Source organism: Ictidomys tridecemlineatus, unplaced genomic scaffold (assembly GCF_052094955.1).
Source record: "Ictidomys tridecemlineatus isolate mIctTri1 unplaced genomic scaffold, mIctTri1.hap1 Scaffold_75, whole genome shotgun sequence".
In the NCBI taxonomy this organism is placed as follows: domain Eukaryota; kingdom Metazoa; phylum Chordata; class Mammalia; order Rodentia; family Sciuridae; genus Ictidomys; species Ictidomys tridecemlineatus.
The window spans coordinates 850,579-867,889 of record NW_027525461.1 but is presented as its reverse complement, the minus strand read 5'-3'; the positions used below and the strand labels follow the sequence as shown (position 1 = coordinate 867,889).

The 17,311-nt window shown below is 50.0% G+C and overlaps 2 long non-coding RNA genes across 4 annotated transcripts in view; one reads left to right on the top strand and one right to left on the bottom strand.

Moving 5' to 3' along the window:
* LOC144374566 (uncharacterized) overlaps nucleotides 1–1,283 on the top strand; it is a 30,098-nt gene extending 28,815 nt beyond the window's left edge. For 2 of the 3 annotated variants that reach the window (XR_013433938.1, XR_013433941.1), the window contains exon 5: nucleotides 171–1,283. This is a non-coding gene — a long non-coding RNA (uncharacterized LOC144374566). The remainder of the gene's footprint in view (nucleotides 1–170) is intronic. The other variant, XR_013433939.1, reaches the window with a different exon arrangement.
* A 6,576-nt stretch (nucleotides 1,284–7,859) lies between these two features.
* On the bottom strand, nucleotides 7,860–9,150 carry LOC144374567 (uncharacterized). Its single transcript, XR_013433943.1, has 2 exons — nucleotides 8,665–9,150; nucleotides 7,860–7,972 (listed from the first exon to the last, which is right to left on the bottom strand). It is a non-coding gene; the product is annotated as an uncharacterized LOC144374567 (long non-coding RNA).
* Between the last annotated feature and the right edge of the window lie 8,161 nt (nucleotides 9,151–17,311).

Genomic DNA, 17,311 nt, shown 5'->3' with positions numbered 1-17,311 from the left:
GCATTAAATCTTCTTTGTAATTATATATTAGTTATAAAAGCACTACAGTGTGTTTTTCCTTATTGGTATCAAATTGTATATTATTGGGAGCAATGAAAGTTATCAATTTTTTTGGCATAGGTTGAAAAGATTAGTTATTTAACAAATTCACCCTCTTTTTTTCTATACAGATTTGGCAGAAGTATTTTGCAGCAAAAGATACAGTCTATGCAGTCATTCCTATAAGCAGTTTGGATGGGAATTGAAAGAGTAACAGTACGAATGTCAATGCTCTCACCTTAGCAGTTAGTTGCCTTTATTTTTCTTGTGTTTGTATCCTCTTGATAACTTTGAAATTACAGCTTTGAGGGTTCTTATTATGCTCTAAGTGCCAAATATAAGAGGTTCCATAATATATATATAATCTTTGGTTTTTCCTATTTCTGATTAAGAAATGTATTTAAGTTATGACAAGGAAGCATAGTATAAGTTTATCTTCCTGAGTAATTTTCAGATTTCTTTTATTTTTATGGTTTTAACCAAGCTATACCTCTGTCACTCTCAAAACCTTTCTGTAACAAATCATAAATTTCAGACTTTCAGTGTGCAAACAGGAAAAATGTCATATTTCAAATCTCTTTTTATGTGAGTAAAATAAACAATAGAATCCTAGTAGTTAAATATACTGACTTCAATTGTCTTCAGTTATATTTCTTTAAAAATTGCTTATTTACTTCAGGAAAAATCTTAGCTGTATCTTCTATGCATATTTAATGTTTACTCTTATAATGCTTCTGAGGGGAAAATTTTTTTTAAAATAATTTTCTCCGCAATTAGGTAAATGAGAATCTATAGTCCTAACATGCTCTTAAAATGATAATAACTTATTTTGCTACTTATGGACCAAGCTAATTGGAAGTGAAAAAAATTTTGGCAAAACAAATGATACCACTTTTCTGACTTACTCTCTATGAAAAGGATTTTAGTCTGGTACAAAAACTTATAAGTTATTTATCTATAACTCACAGGATGTTTTCTGAATTGTATATGTTGTTTTTCTTTTTTAGAAATTCTGTATGGCTGGCGTTGTGGCTCAGTGGTAGAAATGCTTGACTAGCATGAGTGAGGCCCTGGGTTTGATCACATAAACAAAGGTTTTGTGTCCACCTACACTAGAAATATATACATTTAAAAAAAAATTCTCTAAGAAGTCAGTGATGTGATAAGCTGCTATTTTCCAAAGTGAGTTTTTTGATTTATTATTGCTTTTTATATTTTGCTTATTAAACATTTTTATAATTCTAGGATTGTGCATTTATTTATTCTAACTCCATTCATCAGTTTAAAAAAAGTAACAGTGAAGTCTAAGGGATCAGTTTGAGGATCAGGTTGCAGAAATTTGAATACTGTATTTACCAGCTAGAAGATGTGTAACTTTGAGTAACTCATATATCCTCTCTGTGCCGTGTTTCACACATGAGTAAATAGATGTGTATACTCTGATATGTAGATATAAATATTCATGTAAGGCATTGACAACATTAAGTGCTTAATTAATATTACGGTTTTATGATGTAGGCTAAAAGCGTATTTCCTTATAAAAGTCTTTTATTCTCTAAATTAAAAGAAGGGTTACCTTGTATGCCTGTTCAGTGTGTATACTGAACAATACCACCTTTCAGAAGTTGCCTTACAGGCTAATATTCTGTCTTTGCTTCCATCATTTTGATTTTTTTCTTTCTAACTGATCACTTCCAAATAACCTTTGAGATGAAATCACTGAGGTAGTTTTTTTACCCAGAGCTTGCCTACATATTGGCATTTACTGAGGTTTTTTTTTTTTGTTTTGTTTTGTTTTGTTTTTCTTCCTGGAATAATGATAATACTAACTATAAAAATAAAAATTGTAGATATCATTTATACAATTCTCAATGCAGTGCATACACTTTGCCTAGCAATCTGTACTCCTGGTGACATTTCATTTTCAAGACAATTCTATGAGGTTGGATTTCTTAAGCCCATTTTACAGATGAGGAGGAAGAGAGAGGACACACACATATAAATGCTTGCTGCCTCTCCATATGGTACCCGTATCCACCTGGGATTCTGCCAGAAAAAAAAGCCATCACCAGTTGTTATTTCTTGGCCTTGGACTTCTAGCACTATGAACCAAAAATGAACTTCTTTTCTTGATGTCACCCAGTCGCAGGTATTTTTTTATAGTAACTGAAATTTGACATGGGCACATATAAGAAGTTTTAGAATGCTAGAGCAGTACTTCAGAAAAAAGCTATTAAAATGGCACCAGACTACTTTTGCTCAAAGTATTTCTCATTGGTAAATAAGACTAAGGTCTCTGCTATATTTTGAAGACTATGATCTCAAAGAGAAGGCAAAGTAGAAACAATTCCATAGTTTGAGAATATTTTGGAGGAGAAGATATAGCTTTCAAAACCCCTTTGTTCAATTTTAATTTTCACTTTGAACATAATATTATATGTTTTCTACATGTTCTTATAGGATAATATGTATTCTGAGAGATGATGTGTTAAAGTAATTGATATTTTTTGTTTGGTCATGTGTGTGAAATAGAAAGTTTTAAATGTACAAAATAATGTATACATTGAATAAATTATTTTAAATTTGTTTTCATTGTATAGGTTAAAAGGAGGAGAGGGGAAAAAACCTAGCTGAACCATTTTTCATAGGATCATAATTTGTTTGGCTGACATTGATAAAAAGTCGCTTTACTATGTAAATTTGTCAGTCAAAGATTAAATTTAGTATCTCATTAAGTTTCTTCATGTTCCCTCAGCATTATTCTTATTACTATTAACTCCAAGTTTAGCCTCCATCTTGCCCTTTTCTTTTTGTGTGCCAGCACAGTAGCTGCTGAGCCTGAATGCATCGGACAGGTTCATGGAGCACACAAATCCTCAAATGCTTCCCACAAGCACCAACACAGACAGGATGTGTGCTAAGAGATACAGATCACAGATATCCCGAGACTGGGACTTGAAACACAGGCACAGATGGACCCAGGTCCACATGTTCACCTGCCAAGGCAGGGTGTCAGGCACAGGTGACACCCAGTTGGTTGCACTATTGGTCTAGAAAGAGTTAACCTGGAAGGTCAGGGGTTAGTGGTTAGCCAGATGAGGCTCCCTCAGACATTCCTGCAAAGTAGCTAGAAACTTCAGGAATGTGGCCTTTCCAGACCTAGGGAGAGCTGCCTTGCTGGTTTACCTGGGCAGCTAGCTATGAGCTGAAAAGAAGCCATGCCTTGTCTCTCAGCATGCAGGAAGGTGTTTTGGGGCTGTCCACTACCTTAGTCTCTGCCACTTAAAGGAACAAAGAGAGAGGGCCTGAACTCAGCCTCACCCCACTCCTGTGGCCATGCAGTTGTTGTCCAGATGCACACATGCAGGAATTCTAGCAGGCACCCACAGCGCCCTGTACTGCTGGAGTGACGTTACCTGTGCAGTGACAGTCATATGTCATGTTCAAGGGTGTCAACACAGGCAGTGTCCAGACACAGGCGCAGTGATGCACAGGTGCTCAGCACTCCTGACTTCACCCTCAAGGCATCACAGAGGCCTCTCCTCCTGGCCTGGCAGCATGGGCCTAATCCTCTGTCACCAATGGATCTGTACACTCGGACCTTCTGCAGAAGGGACAGAGATGCCTGTTTCTGACCACATGGGGGCAGAAGCAGCCCCCATCTTAGGGCAGTCTTCCTGGTGCTGTGGTCCCACCGAAAGGTAGACTCTGTTGGGGAGGCTGAAGCAGGTGTGCAGAGCCTCAGACCCTCCTGCAGCAGCTGCATGACCCAGTCTTCTCTGCCCTTCTTGGGACCTTACTTTCCCATCTGAAAATGAGAGGTGGTCTCAAAACCCACCTTCTAAAGCCGCCTTTAGCTTGAAGTAAAACAGTCAGCAGAGCAGCTATGGGAGGTGGGAGCACCAAACCCCTGCACACCCTAGACACTTTCCTCTGTAAATGGATCTGGAGCGCAGAAACCATTTACAGAGGAAAAAACCCCTCAGGGCTCCCATCAACTCTGAGCCAAGCAAAGGGAAAGAAATGAGTTCTCTAGTGCCCCCTGAGGCCCCCAAATCTATCTCATCTGTCTCTCACTGAGATAGATGTGAGGGTGGTTTATATTCTTCTCCTCCCTGCAGACAGTATGGCCGCACTTGGGCCCAGTCTGGATACTAGAGCATACACAGGGGTGCATTGGTGCAGCTGCTGTCCTGCAGAGTGGATGCGGGGGCAGGGTGCAGTTCTCTCCCTCATGGCTCAAATTATTGTAGAAATGTTGTGCACCCTCAGGGCCACCAGAGCTAAGTAGCACACAGGCCTTAAGTGCAGTCTCACCCATTCCATGTCCCAAGGGTATGTCAGCAGGGGTGGAGTGAGGAGCCCCTTGTGCTCATGTGTGTCAATGCTGCGTGAGGGGTGTTCGTGTGCTTATGTGTGCCTGCCCTGGCCTCCTGCCATTCACTTTAGCTGACACTCAGCACAAATACGGTGTGAAGGCCTCAGGGACCCATGTTCCTTACTCTGGGAATCTGGGCCTTCATTGGTCCAGGCCAGCAGTGCTGGTTAGAGTTCACTCTGTGTACAATTCACAGGCACTGTGAGCCCTAGGGCCAGAGCCCACCAGGAAGTCCTGATAGGGGCACTAGGCTATGCTGTCTGCAGAGCTTTGGGGCAGAGGTCATCCCCAAGTGGGGAGAGGAGTGGGTACAGGTGGGATCTCTGCCAGACTGCCAGGTGGAAACAAGAGGACATCTGGGCAGTTCCTTCACAAAGAAAACCTTGGGTGGGATGTGCTGAATCATCACGGATGGTGCTGGAGGGAAAAGGAAAGGGCTAGAAGGGGTCAGGTGGTCAGCTGCTGCTCTGACTCATCTGAGAGCCCCCTCAGCTGTTCAGGCTGCAGGGTGGATTCTCAGTGCTGGGGTAGTGTCTTTCCTGACACACCCTGGCACATGGCAGGTACCAGTGTCTTAAGGACTGCCCATGGAGCAACCCAATGTGGCCATGGGTGGATCCAGCTCATACCCTGATCTGGTACCTGCTGGGCTCTGGGCTCTCTGAGTCATTCCTAACTTGACATGGCTACCCTGTCCCTGGGCAGCACCATTGGCTGACTGCTCCCCTCTGCTACCACCTGCCCTGGAATCTCTACATACCTTTCTGTCCCCAGAAGCTTATTAAGAGTTGGACTACAGATCTGGGAGGCTGAGGCAGGAGGATCACAAGTTTCAGGCCAGCCTTAGCAACATAGCCGGCAATATAAGCAACTTACAAGACCCTCTCTCTAATTAAAAAAAAATTAAAAGGGTTGGGGATGTAGCTCATTGGTAAAGTACCTCTGGGTTCAATCCTCATTACTAAAAAAAAAGGGTACTGCCACAGGTACCCTCTTCATCAGAGAGAGATACCTGAAAGTCTTCTGATGAAGAAGCCTAGGTAGACATCCTTGGTCTTCAGCAAGCACTGCCCAAGCTGGAAGGTAAGGTTAGATCTAAGGGTGCATAAGTGGGATGTGGTGCTGTTCTGAGGACCCTGCCACTGACACAAGGGTGAGGCAGAGTGCCCACGAACACACAGCGACAGGCAGTGGTCACACCATAGAGGGTCTGAGATCCTGCAGACCAAGTGCTGGCTGCCTGAGATCTCCTGATGCTTATCCATGTTTCTCCTGTGAAGTGCCTTCTCTGTCCACCAGCGAGGGCTCGTGGGGAATTTTTGCTGTCTGGGGCCCCACAGGGCAGGATTCAGGCCTAGGAGAAGCAGATATGGAAGCTCAAAATAGAGAAAACTAGTCAGAGTTGCCTGGTAACAGCCTTGGCCTTCTCCTGGGTAGAAGGACACAAGAAAAAGCTAAAGGCCACCTGCTGAGAGCCTGACACTGATGGTGGCCCAGGTGCAGGCCGGTGTACCAGATGCCCCCCAATGTCTCATGTCCTTGCCCCAGTGTGGCCTGAGTCAACCTGCACACGGCATTTGGGGTGGAGCAGTGGTAAGTGTTCAGGAACAGAACACAGAACAGCAGCATACACTCAGGTGAGTGACAGGGAGCAGTGGTGCACACACAGGTGTGTACCCGGGGACAACACGTGGGTGTTCAATGCAGAGTGCCTGACGTGGAGCATGCTCCCTCACACAGCCCGAGGCTGCCCAGTTGTCTGGGGCTGTCCCTTCAGTGTTTCTTCATGCTATAATACTGTCACCTTGTGCTCAGTAGGTCACACCTCTGAACCAGCTGCATCAAGAAGAGGGCATGGGGGCTGGGGAGGGGGCTCAAGCGGTCATGCGCTCGCCTGGCATGCGCAGGGCGCTGGGTTTGATCCTCAGCACCACATAAAAATAAAATGAAGATGTTGTGTCCACCGAAAACTGAAAAATAAATATTTAAAAAAAGGAAGAGGGCATGGACACGTGAGGCCCCACCTGGAGGGCCAGCAGCCCCTTCATCAACACCAGTGTCTTTGTCATGTCGGGATTGTTGGAGGTAGGAAGCTTGGGTGGACCAGATCACTGTCCTGGCTTCCTGATGTATAGACCGAGTCTGACTCCAGGCTCCCATTGCCACCCAGCCCCAGTCCTTGGGGGGCAGGTTGACAATGACATCCTTTGAGGTGCACTGGTGGCTTTGTGCATGGATGTCCGGTGAGGCCCTCTGGATGTGTAAGTTCCTATTCCTGACTAGGCAGGCTCCCCTGGGACCATCTCATCTCCTGCACTGTGTGAGGGCAGGTGGGGCAGCCCTGAGTGCTGTTCCCTGGGACCAGGACTCTGCTGCTGAATGGCCATGACCCCAGCTGTGGTCCCAGTTGGGAATGTGTTGAGGCCCTGTGCAGAGCCCAGATGCAGAGGCTCATGACCTGATGATAGCCACCTGGAAGGAATGGTGCACACATCTGCAGCCGTACTTCACCCGTCTGCATGAACGGTCAACACAGGGCCTTGGGAACCCAGGCAGGGCTCATCTATGGCTGCTCACTCCAGTGGTGTGTGGGCATTTGCAGGCCAGGTCCAGGGGCTGCCCAGTTCCCTAGAACCTAGCCTGTGATGGCAGGAGGGACGCAGGGCCCTGGGCACCATCTAGCCTTCTGAACAGTGCAGTTCCTACTCCCACCCCAGCCCCCACCTGCAGCACTGAGGCAGAGAGTAATAAAACACCCACCTCACAGGAGACAGCTTTATCTTGTTGATCGGAAGTCTGCCAGCCCAATTTATGATGGAACATAAGATCTCCAAATCTGAATTTATGTGCCGGAGTATAAGGAGAGGTCAATGAGATTGAAAGTGGGCTCCTGAGAGGAGCTGGCAGGCTCACTCCCAGGTGCTGTAAGGAAACTTCACAGTCTTTGTCCCCAACTCCAGCCTGGCCCAACAGGGAAAGGACCGCCAAGGAGAGCCCTGCCTGAGAGGCATGCCGTTTGGTGTAAGTGGGAGAGAGAGGGACTCTGTCGGGCGGGGCCACAGCTGTGGCAGGAGTCTTGGAGAGGGCCAGCCTGGACCATCTGTGCTGAGGATGCAGATCTTGTGCCTGGTATCAGGCCTGGCCCTCAGCCGTGGGCGAGCCCCTGTTCAGAACAGTCACAGCAGAGCTCAGGCTCTGGCCCAGGGACCCACTGCCAAATGGAGTTGCCATGGGTGACCATGAACCCATGGCCCCCACCTAAGCCCTCTGGAGCCCTCTGTCCTCATCACCCCCTGGAGTCAGGGGTGGGGTAGGAGGAGGGTTGGCTCTGTCTTGGGTGGGCACCTGGCCAGCAGGAGGCTGGCTTTCTGTGCCCCAGGGCAGACCCTGACTTTAGGATTTATACAAATAAGTGAAATGAAAAGTGCTGGCAGCCCTGATCTGATTACAGCCATTCATTCTCTGGTCGTTAATAATTTGTGCAATAAAGGGTTGCGGCTGCTCCAGTGTGGGGGTGGCTTCGGCTCAGCCTTCCCTTGGTGCCGGCTTCGGGAGCTGGAAACATGAATTATTAGTTCATGCTGTCAGGACCTGGTGGGAGCTGGCAGAGGTCCCCCGCTTCCTCTGCTGGCCCTGAGCTGCTGCTTCTCTTGGAGACTCCCGGTGGGGCTCAGCACTACCCCACCCAGCCCTTCTGGGAGTGTGACCCCTGGAGCAGGAGGCTGCAACAGGCATGGGAGCTGCAGTGCTGTGCTCTGAGCCTCAGATCCTCTCTGTTAGTGAAGCCAGACCTCACATGCCAGCAAAGCACTGGCCCAGGGAGGGTGGGGTCCTTATCAGGGTGCTCTCCAAGGGGCACAGACTGCCTAGTCCCTGGCCAGAGAGGAGAGGAAGTCCCCTCTGGGAGCCACAGTGCCTTAGGCAGTCAGAGCTCCATCACCTGCAGAACAGCCAGGGGCTTGAGGAGACCCTGAGGAAAGGGATGGTGCTGGCTAGGGTCTGGGTGGGGGTACGGGGAGCCTTCTGTGGGCTTTGTGCCTGGTCTCCTGGGCTTTTTGTCTGCACCTCCAAGTACAGCTGCTGAGGTGTGTGGGCTGGGGGCTGAACTCCAAGGCCACAGCCCAGATGGTGACCAGGTGGTTACTGTCACAGAAGCACGCACCCTCCTGCAAGGCTCCCAGCCAAGCTGGGGAGTGCAAGGCTAAGGCAAAGCTGGGGTGTGGGAGGAATGGGGACCTGGCACCCACCTCTGCCTCTTGCCTGCCAAGCCCCTCCAGGTGCCTCCTGGGCTGCAGCCCTACTTCATCTCTGTGAGGATGTGGAACCTAGAGGGTAGGCCTTGCGCCCACGGCTGTTTGCCCACCACTTCCTGGCTGTGTGGCCTTGGAGAGACTGTCAGTTCTTCCAACCTCAGTCTGTAAAATGGGAATGAGGATAAAAGGAGACAAAATTAGTATGTACTGAGTGTCTGGGGTGTGTGCAGGTGTCATAGGTGGAGTGGGGTGGCCCCTGCAGCCCTGCATGCTGGGCAGTTCCATCCTTCAGGCTTCAAAAAGTCTGACCACATTCCATCTGCTTTCTGTTTTCTTAACATCTGGACAGAGTTGTAGTGAATGTCCCAATGTACTTGTCTCCTCCCAGGTCATCTCTATCATTTCTGGGTCACCTTCAGTTGACTGGTTTCCTCTTTTCCTGCTGGGCTGTGTTTTTTGCTTCTTTGCACACCTGTGAGGGTGTTCTCTCTCTCTCTCTCTCTCTCTCTCTCTCTCTCTCTCTCTCTCTCTCTCTCTCTCTCTCTTCCCTTCCATCCCTCCCTCCATGTTTATTTTGTTTATTTATCTTTATGTGGTGCTGAGGATCAAACCCAGGGCCTCATACATGCTACACCTCATCTCTGAGCTAGCCCTCTCACAGTGCCTGGGCTGCACAACATAGCTGACCCCATGCCCTCTGCAACCTGCTGAACACACCCTCAGCCCCAACAGCTGCCAACCCACTTTTTCTTTTTGGTAGTACAGATGGACAGAATGCCTTTATTTTATTTGTTTATTTTTGTGTGGTACAAAGGATGGAACCCAGTGCTCACACATGCTAGGCAAGCGCTCTGCTACTGAGCTATAGCCCTGCCAATCCAATTTTGCTATGGTGTTTTGGTTAGGTCTGGGACTTCCTGAACATTCCCCAGGGAGAGATTGAAGGGGCTCTGTGGGCAGGGGCTGGGAGGCTGCAGCCCCTGCAGCAGCGAAGTCTGGCTACTTTCTACCTCTAGGGCATAGACTTTCTTCCACCTGCTGTGGCAGAACAGGAAGCCCCCACCCTGCACCTGGCACTGAAGACCACTCATCAGGGCCTGAGACACAGAGCAGCCCTGGGGTCCCTCTTTCTAACCCTCTGCATCCTTGATGCCAGTTTTGAATGCCATTTCTGCCAGGAAGCTTCCTGGATCCTCCAGTCAGAAAGCATCCTGTTCCTGGAGCTTCTGAACACATCCAAACCGTGGTATTCTGACTCCCACAGAAATCCTGTCTTCCTCTAACTGGACGGGAGCCCCAGTGGATGGCACTCTAGCATTCTTGGCTGATGGTTCTTTAACTGAAACCAGAAGAGAAGAGCCAACCAAGGGCACGGTCCTTCCGGATGGGCTGTGGGCAGGGCTGAGGTCTGCGGGATATCTGAAGGTCCGGAGGCTCCAGGCTTTCCACAGCCCCAGGCTGGGCTCTCAGAGGGCTGTTCCTGTTTGGGTCTGCCCTTCCCCATTTTTCTGGTCCCTCTGCTCCTGTCCCCTGTGGCCTGTCTGGCCACCTCCCTGCTACCACACCACACCCTCTACCTCAGATGGCTTCCTCCCGGCCCCAGCTCACACACACAGAATCCCTTACCCCGGGAGCATTCCAGGCATGCACAGTCCACTGACTTGGCCCTGGCCAGGCTGTGCATTAACACAAAGACAGCTGGCTGGGTTTCCCTCACCCAGGTCTGGAGCCCCTGAATGGGGAGTCCCCACCCCCACTCCGTGTGGTCGCCTCTAGACTGATTTCATTTATCACTGACCGAGGATGAGTAATTTTATTGTGAAGCACAGTTCAGGGTGATAGATGAGGGAGCAGGGCAGGTGGTCGCCTTGCTGTCTTCCTCTCCAGAGGGTGGTGGGAAGGGGAATCCTGCCTCTCCATAAGTGGAGACTGGCAGTTGGGGAGGAAAGAGCCCCGTCAGGGTGGCTGGCCACTCCAGATGGGAGTGAGGAGGCAGGGAAGGCAGAGCAGGTCTCCCTGTCCAGATAGGGCAAAACCAGGACATAGCCATCCCCCACGTCCTGACTAGGGCTGAGGGCCCTACAGGTGGGAGTATGGAGGGGCAGATGTGTAACTCCAGCATCCAAACAGAAAAAGTGGGGATGCTTTCCTCTGAAAATTGCCACAGCAATCAGATTCTCTTTGAATCCATGTGTTTCTGTTTGGTTTCCTTTTTTTTTTTAATTTGCAGTACTGTGAACTGAACTCACTGAGCCACACCCCCAGCCCTTGTCATTTTTAAATTTTGAGACAGGATCTTGCTAAGTTGCCCAGGCTGGCCTTGAACTTGAGATCCTCTGTCCTCAACCCTGCTAATCCACTGTTTTTAACAATGCCCATCTTACCAGCTACTGCACACCCACACTTCAAAGTAACACTTGTTGGCTGGGGCTGGAGCTGGGGCTCAGTAGTAGAGCACTTGCTTAGCAGGTAGGAGGCAGTAGGTTCCATTCTCAGCACCACACAAAAATAAACAAAATAAAAGGTATTGTGTCCATCTACAACTAAGAAAAATAAACAAAGTAACACTTGCCATTGGTCACTTCCAGGTGTTTGGTGAGGGAACCTGCATTGCTGCCGGTGGGATTTGGGGTTCTGGCCTGCTCACCCACTCCAAGGTCCCAGGCCTGGGTGGGATGTGTGTGGCTGGGTGGGTGGAAGCTGGGAGGCGCAGGTGCCAGAGAGCAAGCTCACCCCGACTGCTTATGGTGGGCAAGGTTCTGGGGTCTGGGAGGGCTGAGCAGACCCAGGACTTCCCTCCACTGTGGTCAGCCAGCAGCCTCCCTCTGGCAGGCAGGTTAGCCCCCTGGCTGGACATGGGTCAGATAGTCCTGCAGGACCTCTCAATCTTGGCCAAGAAGCATGGATGGTGGGCGCCTCGCTGTGTGACAGTCCCTGTCAGTCACGATGGTTGTGGGCCCAGAGAGAAGCGGGGGCGGAGACGGGAGGGGGCGCTGGAGGGGGCACTGGCTGGTGGAGCTGTCCCCAGCCGCCGGCTGCGTCCCCGGAGGCTGGCGGCTGCGGCGCCAGGCGCGTCCGGGAAGTCTGGGCAGCCGCGCCGCCACTGCCCCTGGCCTGCCCCCAGCCTGCCCCCATGGGCTTAACCCTTAGTCTCTCTGGGCTAACCCTCATGCCCAGGCCTGGCTTAACCCTTAGGTCTCCACTGGTCTAACACTTCTGTCTCAGGGACTAGCTGACATCCGCTGTGCCTAAGTTGGCCCCAGTGGGCAGCCCAGGAGCAGCTCCTACTGGAGCTTCAGGCTGGAGAAAGACGCTGGACCAGGTCACTGAGGACACTGCCCCTCCCTCCTGCCCCCTTTTCCCAGGGTCTGCAGTCAGGCCTGCTGTCTTCCCCTTGTACCACAGGGACACAGTGAGGACACACTGGATAATGACAATTTCTGCTAAAATTGTTAGTATGCTGGGCTCCCTACCCAGCTCCTTGTGCAAATCATGAACCTTGTCAAGAGGGCCTGCCAAGGAAACTGAGGCTCTGAGAGGCCAGGACTTGGCTCAGCTCTGGCAGGTGGTAGAACTGGATCCTGCCTCCTGCACCAGGACTAAAGGCATTCACTCCCCTCTCTCCTGGCCCCTGCCCCTTCCTCTTCTCCCTCCCAAGGAGATGGTGCAGGAATTGAAATGGACTTGTGGGGAGGTGGGCCTCTGGATTCTCAGAGTCTCTGAGGAGGGTCTGCAGATGATGAATCCCTGGGAGTGGGAGTATCTTTGGATCTCAAGGAGGAAGAGTCAACAGTCATGAAACCCAGAGAAAATGGACTGCAGCAGTTCCAATCAGGTGAGACTCAACCTCTCTTTGACTCTGGATGGGCTAAGGGGTAGACATTGTACCAACCCCTGTTGCCCACTGCAATGCCAGCTTGAGTTCTCACACAAGACTGGCATTTGAACCATAGATAGGAGCCTTAAAAATAACGTAAAGGTCGGCTGCTGTGGCACGTGCCTATGATCCCAGAGACTTGGTCCAGAGTTATTAGGATAATGAATTTGAGGCCACCCTTGGTTACTTAGCAAGACCCTGTCTCAAAAATAAAACAAAACAAAAACAAAAAACAAAATACACACACACACACACACACACACACACACACACACACACACACACACATACAGAGAGAGAGAGACAAGACTAAGGATGTTGATCAGTGGTAAAGTGACCGGTATTAAATCCCCAGCACAAACAAACAAACAACAAAAACTAGAACTTTAAGGGGTTAAGGTGTAGTTTAGTAGTAGAGCACTGCCCAGCATGCTCTACCATGAGGCCTGGGTTCAATACCCAGCACCAGGGAAAACAAAAGAAAATAAGACATTAAGGAACAGAAATCATTGGTCAGCCAGAGAATGACAGGAAAGGCTTGGGCACACTACTGGAGACAAGGGAGAGAGAGAGGTGCTCAAAATTAGGGCTCCTAGGGTTTCCACAGCCTCAGCCTCTCTACTACACGTATTCAGTTCCCCAGGACTCGGCTGAGGTCTGGGTAGCAAGTGTGTGCAAGAGGACGTGGGCCTTCAGCCCCTCCAGTCAAGGAGAGGTTGAGTCTCACCTGATCAGAACTGCTGCAGTCCATTTTCTCTGGGTTTCTTTGTTGGGGCTTGGGAGGTCTCAGCACAGCTGTAGCCCACAGGTTGGACAGGGATACCTGGGACCCAGAGTCCTGTAGCAACTGCAGGGCAGTCCCAAACCATCTTCCTGGCTCCTCTGCATTTTAGGTGGGTGGTGGCTGGCTAAATTTCTCAGCATCTCCCCAAATGTCCCCCTCACTTGTGACCTTGGATTCAATACCCAGTCTCATCCTAGGTGGAGACAGCTGGATTTGCTGAACTATGGGAACTCTCTCCATTTTTCTGAGCAGGAAAGAAAAGAGGGTGGGAAACTGGTTTCTGAGAGCCAGGTCACATGCCAGGAGGACCTCTGGCTGCATACAGTCACCTCTTGCAGTAGGAGGACAGTAGACTGAGCACATGTGGAGGGGCTGGGGTCCAAGAGACTGACCATGAGGGACAACTCTGCACCCAGCCAAGGTCTGCATCTTATGCCACTATCAAAGCCTACGGGTGGGTGAGGATAATTCCATGGGTTATGCTGCACTGCTGCGGTACATCCTTAAAACTGGCAAGAGTGGGTTGGCAAGTGAGGAGGGCCTTGACTCAGAGGATAGTGCTGGATCTGCTCCTGAAGGCGGTGGAGCCCACTGCCCATGCAGGGTGAGATACCTGCAAACTTCTCTTCCTAGACAACTGACCAGGAGGTCAGAGAGAGGCAGAGTGAAGAAAGTCAGGGTCAGGGTGAATTGACCCTTGGCCTGACTGGTGAGAGACTGAACATGTTTAAGGGCCAAGGGGCTGAGGTGGGGGCTGAAGATCCAGGAAAGTTTCCCCCAAAGCAAGGTCAGACTTAGATGGGAGGTGAACCCCCAGCATCAGGCCAAGGGCAGGAATGCCTGATGGGTGGGGGTTTGTTCAAGGTTGGTGAAGGAGGAGGAAGGCAGGGAGGGGGTCATCAGGGCTTCTGCCAATGGCTCGGTGAGGTGCAAAGGTTCAGAGGTTGCTGCTAAATGACTGAAGCCACAGTGTGGGCAGAGGTGAGCCATCAGGGTCCCCTCTGCAGGGAACAGTGTCAGGAGGTGGAGCTCGTCTGCAGCTGGTGAGGGCAGATCAGGTAGAGAGGAGTCGTCGTGGACACGCAGCAGAAGGGGGATGCAGGTGGAGGGAGAGTAGGGCTCTTAGCCACAGCCCAGAGAGTCCTGATCTGGCTGAGGATGGTGGGGCTCGAGTTCTAGGGACAGCTGGGTACTAGCACTCAGGCACAGCTAGATGGCTGAGTGCGGGGCACATATGGCCTGCATGGCTTATTTTTTATTTTATTGAGATAGTATTCACATTACAGGGGCTGGGGTTGTGGCTCAGCCGTAGAGTGCCCGCTTAGCGTATGTAGGGCCCTGGGTTTGATCCTCAGCACCACAAAAAATAAATAAACAAAATAAAGGTATTGTGTTAAACTACAAGTATAAAAATATTAAAAAATTCACACAATATAAATTTAAGCTCAAAGTGAAAAATTCAGTGGTGCTTTTTGCATTCACAATGTTGTACAACTTGAAATTTCACCTAACTCTTGACACATTTCGTAGCACCAAGCAGTCACCCCTGTTCTTCCTTCCCTCGAGCTGGGTAACCACAACTCTATTTCCTGTTTCTATGGATTTGTCTTTTCTGGACTCTTTTCTAGTTGGAGTCCTGCACTAGATGCCTGTTTTTGCTGATCATACTGTTTTCAGAGTTCATCCATGTTGAAGCATGTGTCAAACTTTATTCCCTTTGGGGCTGAATAGCATTCACCCTGTGGCTGGACCACAGTTGTATCATTCACCCACTGATGGCCCTGGGGCGCTCCCACTGTATGGCCATTGTGGGCAATGAGGTTGTCGACATTAAGTGTTGTTGAGCACTAGTTGCAGTCCTTTCTGGCAGGTGCCGGAGACTGGAATTTTGTGTCCTGTGTGATTCTGTGCTTAACTTTCGTGAGAAGTTGCCCTTCCACATTTCATAACCTCACCAGTCATACAAGAGGGTTCTAACTTCTCCACATCCTCATCAACACCTGTTATTTTACTTTTTGAAATTTAGCATTCTAGCAGGTTTGGAGTGGTACCTGGAGTGCTGGTTTTGTATTTAGTTTTCAGGGGCTTCAGAAGGTGGAGTTTACGAGTGGGGTGGAAAATGAAAGTGTCCTGCCAGGAATGGGGTGAGATGGGGGCAACAGGCCTGTGGAGATCACACAATACGCTGAGGAGGCCAGGTGCTTGCTGTTGACAGGAGCTCTCACTGCTGGACCAGCATGAGAGACAGCCCTTCTTCCTCTATCCCATAGTCCCTGCAAAGCTGGGTCAGTCCCTAGATGTGTGCACATGCTCAGATCTGCAAACCTGCACCCTAGGGTCACAGAGTCAATGCAGTGTCTCCCAGAGTGTGGGGAGGGACTCAGGTCAGGTGTCCTGACCAAACAGCTATGGAAAGATCCTTCCTGGAACATGAGTCTGGAATTAGTGTCCAGAAAAAAAAGCCCACACTTTGGGAGCCTTGCTATTGTTAAGGCATTTGTCTTTTCTGTGAAGCTTACTGATTCCTCACCCTTACTTTCTACACATACTCTGGGAATACCTACACACACTTGGGCAATGCTACAGGAATTCAGGCAGGTGCAACAGGGCTGGAAGGAGGATTTTTGCCCCCTGGGGGCTGTGTGGGAAGCTGGGCAGGTGTCAGCTTTGGACAGGGTCATGGGCTTGGTCACCTTGTGTAAGAGCTTGTGCATCTAGAGAGGCCATAATGGTAGGGGACCCTCTGGTGCAGGTGGCACTGGGGGCCAGCACCTAAACCTCAGGCTCTTTCTTGGATTTCTCTTGGGAGTGAGCAGAAGGAAGGACACAATGTGGGGACATTTCCTGTACTAGATGTTGATGAGAGAGTGTCAGGTGAACCTCATTGATGGTATGTGGGAAGGGACCCCACGCTCAGATGCTCAGCCCCCGACTCTGGAGGACCACAGAGAGAAGATGTGTTCTGCTAGAGGCTGTGCTGGTAAACTGCCAGGCCCTCCCCTCTGCCACTGTGATCACTTCTCCATGGGACTCCAGAGCCCAGGCACAGGCAGAGAGGGCTCCAAAGGTGGGAGGGCTTGTTTCCTACCACCAGACCCTGAGACTGGAGGCCAGCATCCTGCTCGGCTGTATTCCCTGCTCTCTGAGCCTCCGCCTGCTTTGTCGATCCAGGTTTTCTCATTTTCATGGCTGGGTTCTGTCTGGTGACATAGAAGTGAGAGGAATACAGGCTGCAGTGGTCTAGCAGGAAGCCTATCTATCTCCCTAAGGGAGCCCTCACTTCCCAGATCCTGGGTCTAGCTGCTGCAAGCTGTACAGAAGGGTCAGTGTGCCCTCTGGTGACCAGTTCTGTCCTTACAGGCTGAGGGAAAGAAGCAGAGTACCCCTCCTTAGGCCTGACCACTGAGCCCCCAGCTCAGTGTCCAACCTTGTCTTTGACATGGTAAAAACATTCTGGCTTTACTTTCATCCTCAGGGAAGCCACTTACCATGTGCTGAGGCAGCCCCAGAAGAGGCTGGTCTGTCCACAGCCACAGGAGGGAGCTTGGAAGTGGAGTTCCCAACCTAGCCTTCAAAAGAGACTGCAGCCCTGGCCACAGAGACCTGGGGCCTGGGTAGCTGGCCAAACCACACCTCAGATTCTGATCCAAAGCAGGAGTAAGATAATCAATGCTTATTTTTTTATTTTGGGGGCATGGGGCCAGAAACATGCCACCCTGAAGCATGTCTTTGGCATATTTCAAGGTGAAATACCGAGAAGCTGCTGAAAAGATGCCCTTTGTAACTGAGATTTACATCCATCCATACTAGGAAAAATGGCAGATGCAGGTAGGACTTCCTGTTTGACACTCATTCCCTTTCTGCCTGGAAGAGTTTCTTCTGCAGAAAGAAGATGGGGCTCTGACACCTGCCCAGTCCGAGGTGGTCACAAGTGCCTGTGCTGTGGAAGTTATCGGACCACAGGACAACCCTGGCTCCCT